The following is a 10,543-nucleotide window of genomic DNA, read 5'->3' as shown; positions in this document are numbered from 1 at the left end:
GAGTTTTAGTTGCAAGAATACTGGGGTGCATTGCCATTTCCTCCTCCAGGTAAGTGCTTGTGAGATTGTCTTAAAGGGGAATCTACCTGTCTAGATGAAGTTTGTAGGGCATTCATTATAAATGAATGAGAAAACAAATTTGTCCAAGAAAGAGCAGTAAATATAAACTTTTAGCAAGAATTCACTGTAAGAATGGTTCTCAAGCTTACTCTGCTTTTATTTATTTATTTTATTTTTTGCTTCATTTTATTTTATATCTCATGAAAGACTATGGAAGGGTATTAAAACAATGGATCATCATTAAAATAAAGCATCCACACCCAATCTTAAGAAATCAAAATCAATATGCAAGTGGTTGTTAGGTTGTCCGCCTCTAATGATAAGATCTCTGGTACTAGGATCAGATCCATCCTACACCTGAGAATATGTCCTCACATTTGTGTGAGGGAGCAGAATGTTTGCCTTTCTTGATTCTTGTGCAGTAGTGACAGCTCTGTCATATAGTGTTCAGAGAGATCAGTAGAAATGTCACTAACTATGTTGTCCAGGAACTTAGTTGAATTTGACACTGATACTGAAAACAGAAAGGATTACATGTACTTATTTTGAGCAAACAAAGTGCAAATTTTGGGCATCAGATTGAGACTTTACTAAAATTTCCTTTCAACTGAAAATAGAAATTAGAAGCACAAAGTTTTACTTCTGGCTTGCATGTACACTTGCTTTCTTTAGCCCTGCTTAAGATAGTTCATTAACCCTCTCTAAGCTGAGAGACATAACCACATTTCTAGCAGAATATGCGAGTTGGGGACCCATTCTTAAAGCAAATCTCAGAAGGAATTAGGAGCATTAGCCATTTACTGGAACACCTGGATCAGAAAGCACATGATACTCCTCAGGCTTATTCTCCATAATTTCAAATCACTATTTGCCCTAAGAGATGTATTCAGTCACTCAAAAAATATCAACTTGAAATTTTGATGAGTGTTTGATTAGATATATTTTCCTTTTCTTTTTTTTTTAAATTTAATTTTATTTTTAAACTTTACGTAATTGTATTAGTTTTGCCAAACATCAAAATGAATCCATCACAGGTATACATGTGCTCCCCCTCCTGAACCCTCCTCCCTCCTCCCTCCCCATACCATCCCTCCAGGTCGTCCCAGTGCACCAGCCCCAAGCATCCAGTATCGTGCATTGAACCTGGACTGGCATTTCCTTTTCTTTTAAACTGAAACTGCTTCCTCTCCAAAATCAAGAGCTCATATCTTATCCTTCCTGATATACATGGATGTCTTGGGCAGGTCAAGCATGAATAGGACTTTGCAACAGACTAGTGGATTGACAAACACTTTTTCTGTAGGTAATTTCTCTGATGCCTCAAAACAACTCAAAGAGGAAATGACTTACTCTTGAAGTTTCAGCTAAACAGATAGAGGTTCCTCTAAAGGAACAGTCAGTCTCTAATTCACCTGTGCTACATGGCTAGTATGTGTCAGGGTAGGATTTAAACTCCTGACTTCACAAACCCAGTTGACTGCTTTTTCAGCCTAGGTCATTTCCATACCTTAACCTGAAGACATAGTTTGTCCTTTCTTCCCTCATTATGTTTTTAAATGTTACCTTAGCTTTCCCTGTGTCAGTGCTTTCCTGGTTCTCATTGGGTTTAGGTTGGTCATGGCACTAGCTGAAAGGTGCAAATTGAAAATTTTTAAAAGACACTTTCTGTGCCTCCACAGAGATTGACTTCCATCCTCCACGCTGTCTTAACTCTCTGCCTCATCCTTGGCTGAAACACTCTGTTTTCATTACTTATTAATATTGCTTATGGTCCCAACCAGATTTCAAACCCTTTTGAGCAGAGATGCGATTTCCACAGCTATCCTTGGAGATAACACTTGAGAACAAATATGTGCTAAATAATTCCAGAGTAGGCAATGTGTATTTAATTCAATGACTGTACAGTAATTCTTATTTTTCCCCTCAGGTCAATCTGTATTTAATTGAACACATAATCTCACCTGTCAAAACTGAAAGTTTACAGGGAGAGGATGTGGGATGTGTAACTAACTCATTTAAAAACCATAGGAAGAAAACAGAATGGGAGTCATTATTTATAGGTAGCATTAACATTATTTATATGTAACTTTGAGTACATCCTATGTGCCAGCATTAGACTTAGTATTACACAACCATTAGTTCAGTTAATCCTCACAAGCACTGTGGGTGCTTAGTATTAGTACCTTCATTTTACAGATGGGAAACTGAAGCAAGTGGAGATTAATAAGCTTTCCCTGGAACCTACAGTTAATAAACTGTGAGGCTGGGATCAAACAGACTATTAGACAGTACTTTATAACATATTGCTTAGGGAATAAATGCAACAAATTCACCCAATGCTACACATTCGCTGGGTAAAATGGCATTTGCTTACCCATTAATCCATTCATTCATCCATGCATATAGTTAACAAGCGGGTTTCCCTGGTGGCTCAGAGGATAAAGCATCTGCCTGCAATGCAGGAGACCCGGGTTCGATCTCTGGGTCTGGAAGATCCCCTGGAGAAGGAAATGGCAACCCACTCCAGTATTCTTGCCTGGAAAATCCCATGGACATAGGAGCCTGGTAGGCTACAGTTTATGGGGTTGCAAAGAGTCATACATGACTAAGCGGTCAATGGTATAGTTAACAAATATTCAGAGAAAATTATCTGTTTGCCACTGTATCGTCAATGAAGAAAGTGTCAGAAAAAGACAGATGATTTTTGTCCTTCAAATGCTTCTGTTTCATGGTGGGAGTGAAGAGGCGTTGAAGTTGCACAGTCAGAATTATATATTTAAGAATGAGTGAAAATCATGTTGGAAACTGGAAGGGAGTAGATCTTGCACTGCTCAAAGAACTATAATGCATAGGGCATAGTGATATTTTATTAACTCAAATGACATATATTCAGAACATCTACATTCTAGGTTTGGGGATAAAGTCTGACTTTAAATAAGTGATCAAAGTTAGATATGGTTTATTTTTTTTATTTTTATTTTTTTAATCTATTAGTATACATGTGTTCCCCATCCTGAACCCTCCTCCCTCCTCCCTCCCCACACCATCCCTCTGGGTCATCCCAGTGCACCAGCCCCAAGCATCCAGCATCGTGCATTGAACCTGGACTGGCATCTCGTTTCATACATGACGTTTCACATGTTTCAATGCCATTCTCCTAAATCTTCCCATCCTCTCCCTCTCCCACAGAGTCCATAAGACTGTTCTATACATCAGTGTCTCTTTTGCTGTCTCGTATACAGGGTTATCGTTACCATCTTTCTAAATTCCATATATATGCATTAGTATACTGTATTGGTGTTTTTCCTTCTGGCTTACTTCACTCTGTATAATAGGCTCCAGTTTCATCCACCTCATTAGAACTGATTCAAATGTATTCTTTTTAATGGCTGAGTAATACTCCATTGTGTATATGTACCACAGCTTTCTTATCCATTCATCTGCTGATGGACATCTAGGTTGCTTCCATGTCCTGGCTATTATAAACAGTGCTGCGATGAACATTGGGGTACACGTGTCTCTTTCCCTTCTGGTTTCCTCAGTGTGTATGCCCAGCAGTGGGATTGCTGGATCATAAGGCAGTTCTATTTCCAGTTTTTTAAGGAATCTCCACACTGTTCTCCATAGTGGCTGTACTAGTTTGCATTCCCACCAACAGTGTAAGAGGGTTCCCTTTTCTCCACACCCTCTCCAGCATTTATTATTTGTAGACTTTTGGATCACAGCCATTCTGACTGGTGTGAAATGGTACCTCACAGTGGTTTTGATTTGCATTTCTCTGATAATGAGTGATGTTGAGCATCTTTTCATGTGTTTGTTAGCCATCAGTATGTCTTCTTTGGAGAAATGTCTATTTAGATCTTTGGCCCATTTTTTGATTGGGTCATTTATTTTTCTGGAGTTGAGCTGTAGGAGTTGCTTGTATATTTTTGAGATTAGTTGTTTGTCGGTTGCTTCATTTGCTATTATTTTCTCCCATTCTGAAGGCTGCCTTTTCACCTTGCTAATACTTTCCTTTGATGTGCAGAAGCTTTTAAGTTTAATTAGGTCCCATTTGTTTATTTTTACTTTTATTTCCAATATTCTGGGAGGTGGATCATAGAGGATCCTGCTGTGATGTATGTCAGAGAGTGTTTTGCCTATGTTCTCCTCTAGGAGTTTTATAGTTTCTGGTCTTACGTTGAGATCTTTAATCCATTTTGAGTTTATTTTTGTATATGGTGTTAGAAAGTGTTCTAGTTTCATTCTTTTACAAGTGGTTGACCAGATTTCCCAGCACCACTTGTTAAAGAGATTGTCTTTAATCCATTGTATATTCTTGCCTCCTTTGTCGAAGATAAGGTGTCCATATGTGCGTGGATTTATCTCTGGGCTTTCTATTTTGTTCCATTGATCTATATTTCTGTCTTTGTGCCAGTACCATACTGTCTTGATGACTGTGGCTTTGTAGTAGAGCCTGAAGTCAGGTAGGTTGATTCCTCCAGTTCCATTTTTCTTTCTCAAGATCGCTTTGGCTATTCGAGGTTTTTTGTATTTCCATACAAATTGTGAAATTATTTGTTCTAGCTCTGTGAAGAATACTGTTGGTAGCTTGATAGGGATTGCATTGAATCTATAAATTGCTTTGGGTAGTATACTCACTTTCACTATATTGATTCTTCCAATCCATGAACATGGTATATTTCTCCATCTATTAGTGTCCTCTTTGATTTCTTTCACCAGTGTTTTATAGTTTTCTATATATAGGTCTTTAGTTTCTTTAGGTAGATATATTCCTAATTATTTTATTCTTTTCGTTGCAATGGTGAATGGAATTGTTTCCTTAATTTCTCTTTCTGTTTTCTGATTATTAGTGTATAGGAATGCAAGGGATTTCTGTGTGTTGATTTTATATCCTGCAACTTTACTATAATCATTGATTAGTTCTAGTAATTTTCTGGTGGAGTCTTTAGGGTTTTCTATGTAGAGGATCATGTCATCTGCAAATAGTGAGAGTTTTACTTCTTCTTTTCCAATTTGGATTCCTTTTATTTCTTTTTCTGCTCTGATTGCTGTGGCCAAAACTTCCAAAACTATGTTGAATAGTAATGGTGAAAGTGGGCACCCTTGTCTTGTTCCTGACTTTATAGGGAATGCTTTCAATTTTTCACCATTGAGGATAATGTTTGCTGTGGGTTTGTCATATATAGCTTTTATTATGATGAGGTATGTTCCTTCTATTCCTGCTTTCTGGAGAGTTTTTATCATAAATGGGTGTTGAATTTTGTCAAAGGCTTTCTCTGCATCTATTGAGATAATCATATGGTTTTTGTTTTTCAAATTCAAATTCATCAAAAGAGCATTTAAACGTCGAGTAAATTCCACAAAACAACTTCTGAATGCCGGCAGAGGACATCAGGCACCCAGAAAAGCAATCCAACTCTTCGAAAGGAGGTAGGAAAAAATATAAAAGACAAAAAAAGAGACAAAAGAGGGAGGGATGGAGTTCCGTCCCGGGAAGGGAGTCTTAAAAAGAGAGAAGTTTCCAAACACAGGAAACCTTCTCACTGCCGAATCTGTGCCGAGCTTTGGAAGCACAGAGGGCAACATAACAGGAAGAAAAAATAAATAAACAATTAAAACTGGAAGATTGCAAGTCCTATGGTAACTCCCCCAGCGGAGAAGCAGCGCAGACGCCTGCACGCGCCATTAGCAAGCGGGGGCTGGGCAGGGAGGCGCAGCGCGGGCTGCATCGCTTAGACTAAGAATCTGGCCTGAATACCCTGAGCGCTATCTGAGCGAAATAATTTGGGCTAGCAAACCAGACTGTGGGATATCTACCACGCGAAAAGCCAGCCCTAACCTAAGACCACCAGGCCCACGCACGGAACAAAGGACTGAACAGAGATAGCCGGCTGCAGACCTTCCCCCTCTGGTGACAGGCAGCCAGAGCCGGAAGAGGGCAATCGCAGCCCCAGAGAGACATTATCTATAAAACTGTAAGCAGGCTTCTTTGCTAACTAAAACTTCTTGGGGGTCTGGATGGTTAACATCTGCCTGAGAAGGTGCGCCGGTTTTACACCCAGATAACCGAGTGGCGGGGAGGCGATATGTCGCAGCATTGGCGCTCGCCAAACGCCTCATCACTTGAGCTGCTTGGACCTGGGAAGAGCACAAAACTCAGGCCCAACTGAGTCTGCGCCTCTGAGGACTACCCGAGTGCCTGAACCTGAGCGGCTTGAACCTGGGAGGTACATGCAACCCAGGGCCAGCCTCGGATTGTTCCCGGCAGAACAACCTAGAGCCCGAGCAGTGTGGGCAGGGAGGCTACACGCACCGTGAGCGGGGGCAGACTCAGTGTGGCTGAGGCATTGCGAGCACACGCCAGTGTTATTTGTTTGCAGCATCCCTCCCTCCCTCCCCACAGCGCGACTGAACAAAGAGAAGAAATACAGCTCCACCCATCAGAACACCGACACAAGCTTCCCTAACCAGGAAACCTTGACAAGCCACCTGTACAAACCCACACACAGCGAGGAAAAGCCACAATAAAGAGAACTCCACAAACTGCCAGAATACAGAAAGGACACCCCAAACTCAGCAATTTAAACAAGATGAAGAGACAGAGGAATAGCCAGCAGATAAAGGAACAGGATAAATGCCCACCAAACCAAACAAAAGAGGAAGAGATAGGGAATCTACCTGATAAAGAATTCCAAATAATGATAGTGAAATTGATCCAAAATCTTGAAATTAAAATGGAATCACAGATAAATAGCTTGGAGACAAGGATTGAGAAGATGCAAGAAAGGTTTAACAAGGACCTAGAAGAAATAAAAAAGAGTCAATATATAATGAATAATGCAATACATGAAATTAAAAACACTCTGGAGGCAACAAATAGTAGAATAACAGAGGCAGTAGATATGGTTTATTGACCTGGTCCTCACGAAGTTGAGAATATTGATGATAATATATGAGTCAATCACACTGATAATATTAAAACGGCAGTTGCAAAATTTATCTGAATTAAAGTTATATGATATTGTGAGAATATATCCTAAGAGAATATGACTTAAAGAAATCAGCCACGGAGGCACTGAAAATACTAAAGGGTGGATACAACTAAATCCAACTGACATTGAAACTGAAAATTGATAATTAAAAAGATAATACATTACCCATAGAAAAATACCAAATAATCTGGTAGGGTGTCAGTCTGTATAAACAAGATAAAAGAAGACAGAAAATAAAATACTTTAAGTCCTCTAGGCAAGTAACTGTTTTTGTACATGCATACCCAAATGAATTCTTCTTTGAGAATGGACAAGTGATATTCTCAGATAAGTGGAAAGAGAGACACTCTACTGACAGATGTGATTAAGGGTTTACATCAACTAAAGAAAACTAAGCCATAAACAAAGAGTGAGAGCAAGAAAACTGTGAGAGAAACATTGATAAATGTCACTAAAGTTAAAAGAACATGGACATGGAGTCAAAATTTGATATAATTATAATTTTAGTCATAAAATATAAATAATATTTAAACTTCATTATTGAAAATTTGTTATTAGAGATATATTCCCAACCTTCAAATGATAGTTTATAAGTAAGAAGCAGGATTTATTCATAATTAAAATATTCTAAGGCCCTTTTATTATTTAAAATCAAAGTAGATGCATTGAATAATGAAGACTAAGTTAAGACAAGTATGCATATACAATTTAAGGGAATTTATTAAAAGTGGTAATAGAACATGTCATATTCAAACATGGAGTAAAAAGAAAACAAACTTAAAATTTGATTTAATTCACAGTAAGTAAAGGGAAAAACACATAAAGTAGTTTGTGAACAGCATAAGTTAATTATTAGAAAATATTCGAAAGTGCCAATATTCACAATAAAATAGAGAACACAGTAATTAAAAGGACTCACGACTTGAAAATAAAAGTCAAAATATACATAATAGCCATAAACAAACAAACAAAAAATACTGCCTAATATATGTGAATATCAGACAAATTTGACTTTTAGACTTTATACATCACAGAAGGGAAGGAAACTATAAATGTTAAAAGGAATTATACTAGCTCAATACTTGACGTGTCATAATAATTTGGCCTAAATTTTTTTTTAAATTACCAAAAAAATAAATAGGCAAATCCACATCATGTTTCTCCATTTTTATATGTGAAAATTCAAACATCTGTAAGGACACTGAAGATCTGAAAAAAAGAAAATTCACTACATGGACTTAATAGGACCCTACTCTGCTCAGTTCCCATTTAAGCACTTTTCAACATCATAGTCTTTTCCCGGATATGCCTCAGGAGGAGATGCCAAAGATGAGCAGTAGTGTCCATGACATGGAGAGGTGTGGGATCTGAGTTTCTAAAATGTAGGAAACAAAAGGACCTGCTGTTATAGCACAGGGAACACTGTTCAATACTCTGTAGTAACAGAAATGGGAAAACAATTTTAAAAAATAGATATATGGATATTTATAACTGAGTCACTTTGCTGTATATCTGAAACTAACACAATATTGTTAATCAAATCTGCTCTAAAATAAACTAAAAATTTAAAAATAAAAATTGTGGCTATGCTTGAAAATATTAATTTGTAGTTATACTGACCCTGGTATTCTTTATATTAGTTTATAATTTGGTTGTGTATTGGAAATCATTCATAACAACAAAAAGTGAAACTCCAAAACTAGTTTTATGATAGGGATGTAAATTAGTTTAAAACAGGTAAAATGAATAATAAAAAATATTCAAATCAGTATTAATTGATTCAATTTACATCAATCAATAATGTAAATATTTGCATTTACATAAAAAATCTTATGAATGAGAATTCTATTCAACCAGTATTATGATCTAAAATATATCCTGGAATAATAACCTGAGATTCCCCAAAATCTTCATTGCTATAAAATTTGAATAATAGAAAACAAAAGAAACAAACCAACAGACAAATAAACATACAAGGTTGACAAGTTCCTAGAAAATAAATTGAAAACCCATTAAGCCCTGGAAATCTAAAACATTGTCATTCCCTTAACATCATTTTTTAGTTCTATCTGTTAAAAGTCTGTACCTTTTTGAGTAACATGGATAGAATAATCTCTCCTTTATTTATTTTATACAGCAATAATAATGTTATTTGGTCTTGTGTTTTAATTTATATGTAGTATTATTTTAATACACTGAGTCACAGCTAACAATTTAAAAACATTGTTCCAAGTCTTATTCGTGAATTATACAAGTTAAGAATGGTCAATAGACAAAATGATTTGTTAAAGTGCTCACTAACTGATCAGAGACTATGTATATGTTACATACCTGTAACCAAAATGTCTATTCTATTTGACAAAAAATTTCTCTTGAATCACTCTCCTTATTGCCTTTTTAACATCTTTGTTCTGAAGGCTGTAGATCAAAGGGTTTAGCATAGGACTCATGAAAATGTGAAAAACAGCTACAAGTTTGCCCTGTTCTACAGAAGTCTCAGAAGGGGGCCTCAGATACATGCAGAGAAGTGTCCCATAAAAGACAGTGACAGCTGTCAGGTGGACCCACAGGTGGAGAAGGCCTTGTGCCTCCCTTCTGCAGAGCAGATATGCAGAATGGCTCTAAAGATGAAAATGTAGGAGATGAGGATGACGGTGAGAGAACACGTGAGGTTGGAACCAGCAACTACAAACATGGCAGTCTCTTTGACGTAAGTATCTGAACAGGCCAGGACTAGGAGAGGTGGGTCCACACAGTAAAAGTGGTTGATTTCATTGGGTCCACAGAAGGAGAGACGAAGCATCAGGATGGTCTGGGCAAGACCAATTACAAAGCCGTAAGAATAAGGAGCAGCAACAAGAGAAAGGCAGACACCTTGGGACATCTTGCTGCCATATAACAATGGTTTGCAGATGGCCACATAGCGATCGTAAGCCATCACTGTGAGCATATAATAACTGCAATCACCAAGGCAATGAAAAAGTGGAACTGTATAAAGCAGCCAAGGAAGGAAATGGTTTTCCTCTTGCATAGGAAATGAACCAGCATCTGAGGAGTGACAGTGGTGGCGTAACAGAGATCTACAAAGGAGAGGTGGCTGAGGAAGAAGTACATTGGGGTCTGAAGCTTTGAGTCAGTTCTGATTAACAAAATCATGCTTACATTGCCGATGACTGTGATCAGGTAGATGACTAGGAAGACCGCAAAAAAGACAGGCTGCAAGTCAGCTCGATCTGTCAGTCCCAGGAGGATGAACTCGGTCACCTCTGTATAGTTTTCCTTTAACATTGTGTTTGCTCAGCTTCCAGTGAGATCTAACATAAAGGAAATAAACATGAATTTATCTTTCATCGTTTTTCCATTGTTCACATCATTTCATCAGATGCCTACTCCTCTCAAACTTGTAAATACTAATGGCATAAAGAAATAATTCAAGGGACATCCTTGGTAATCCAGTGGTTAAAATTTCACCTTCCAACGCAGGGGAT

The 10,543-nt window shown here is 37.7% G+C and overlaps 1 pseudogene; it reads right to left on the bottom strand.

Moving 5' to 3' along the window:
- Positions 1-634: 634 nt before the first annotated feature.
- On the bottom strand, positions 635-10,343 carry LOC147346493 (olfactory receptor 5M5-like; annotated as a pseudogene).
- Positions 10,344-10,543: the final 200 nt, after the last annotated feature.

The sequence above is a fragment of the Bos grunniens genome, chromosome 23 (assembly GCF_055505025.1).
Source record: "Bos grunniens cultivar Pamir isolate PY7600 chromosome 23, Bosgru_T2T1.0, whole genome shotgun sequence".
NCBI lineage: Eukaryota > Metazoa > Chordata > Mammalia > Artiodactyla > Bovidae > Bos > Bos grunniens.
This window is presented reverse-complemented; position numbering and strand designations above follow the sequence as displayed.